Source organism: Ipomoea nil, unplaced genomic scaffold, assembly GCF_001879475.1.
Source record: "Ipomoea nil cultivar Tokyo-kokei standard unplaced genomic scaffold, Asagao_1.1 scaffold0176, whole genome shotgun sequence".
Classification (NCBI taxonomy): Eukaryota; Viridiplantae; Streptophyta; class Magnoliopsida; order Solanales; family Convolvulaceae; genus Ipomoea; species Ipomoea nil.
In genome coordinates this window covers 1,020,086-1,022,155 of record NW_017616604.1, presented here as the reverse complement: position 1 = coordinate 1,022,155, position 2,070 = coordinate 1,020,086, and positions in this window count along the sequence as shown.

Genomic DNA, 2,070 nt, shown 5'->3' with positions numbered 1-2,070 from the left:
ATGTTTGCTAAATTTGATGAAATTGCTTATAATGAAAATAAAGAAGAAAAAAAAACAATAAATCATCTTTGAGTACTAGTCTGCATGACGGGACTATTTCTTTGAATACTCATAATCATCGAAGGTACTCAAAAAGACGATGGAAATTTAAAGAAATGTCATAAGTCGAGCCAACGACGATAAACAAAGGCGCTGCTTGGGAGGCAGCCTAAGGTGTGTTTGTTCCATTTTTTTTTCTTTTTTCTTTTATTCCATATTCTCATTCAATAACCCTTTTTCTGTAATATTTATTCAACATTGGGGACAATGTTGATAATAAGTGTGGGGGAGGGGATTTAGTCTTATTATTTATTTGCTTATGTAAATAAAAAAAAAAGTTTTATTATTTATTTTCTTATTTCAGAATTTTCAAAAATATTTTACTACTATTTTATGTAAAAAAAAAAAAAGTATTATTTTGAAAAAAAAAAAATTTCCTTTCTTGAAATTCATAACATGATTGAATAAATAGTTTGGCAAGTTGTGATTAGTTTGTTAGCATTTCCTGTTCGATGTGTAGTGGCTAGATTAAGTAAGCAATAAATCTGTGAGTGTTTTGAGCCATTGACTGACACTTCGGTCCTATTTTCTTTCTATTGTGTGATTTCTTCCATAATTTTGTTTCTCTAGAACTTGCCTTGATTCTCTTTTAAAGCTAATTAGACCATGCATGATTCAAGTGTGATTAACGCCATTATTTGATTTTGAGCCTCACTAGCCAAATAACCGGTTTGTCCTATGGTTTATTTCCCTTTGTTAACCACTTTGAGCTTTATGACCATTCTTTTCTTTATTTTGAACCACATTACAAGCCTTTTATATCTAAAAATAATACCTTCACCCAGCTGAATAACTAGTGGAGCAAATTTTGAATTATTCTTGTAATCTACGTGAGGTTGTGAGGAAGAAGTGTGGGGGAGCTCACTTTCTTGTGTTAATATGATTGATAATGAGGTGAGTTGTATCTTCATTACCGATTTGTCGCTGGTCTTCTATGAAAAAGTAAACAAAGACAATTCATGATTCCAAAAAATATGGAGGCTGAAAAAAATGAAGAAATGGGAGAAATGATTAATGTATTTTGAAAAAAATGTTGCTGAAATTTATGAGAAAAAATGAGAAAGAATCAGCAGTTTGTTTTGAGTCTGAAGTTATCTCTGAATAAATGAAGAAGGGGAAATTCTGGTAATACTGAGGAAGCATTCTATATTTTTGAGAATGATAGTTGAAGTGTCAATGAGAAATGCTTTGAATGGAAATTGAGGGTGTTGGATTATTTGTACTTATTTGCTCCTCTAGTTTGAAGCTTATGCTTAAGCTACTTTTCTAAAAATTTCATACCTTGACCCTAGCCCCATTACAACCTGTGAAAAGTCCTTATGATTTGTGTCATGCATGACTCTTGTAGTGGTGATTGAGAAGATATGCAAGCCTATGGCAGAGCAATTTTATAAGAATGAACTTGAGTGAAATTATACCCATCAAACACTTGAGTGATGAGTGATATTCCTGTGAGGGCTTACTTATTTAATTCACTCAATTTTCAGACAGGGGTGCTAACTTATTAATTGCAGGGTGCTTCAGATTGTTGTTCATGATATGTTATGAGTTTTGAGAATTTAATTTTAATTTACTTCGCAAATAATATTTTTGTTTGGGGACAAGCAAGCGTTCTAGTGTGGGGGAATTTGATAGGCATATTTTATCCTCGTATTTTAGGTACATCTTTATAATATTTTTGCATTAGTTATTTAATATTATGTAATAATTAATTCTTTTAATATATAATATATGATATATAATATATTATATATAATATATATAATAAATAATATATAGCCTACCTATATATAGACAGTACGTACTAGTATTAATATATATATGCGTTATAAATAAATAAATAAATATATATATATATATATATATATATATATATATATATATATATATATATATATATATTAAGTATTATTTTTAGTTGCTTGGTCCACTCCTAAATTCGTAACATGCAAACATAATTCTCATTATTTG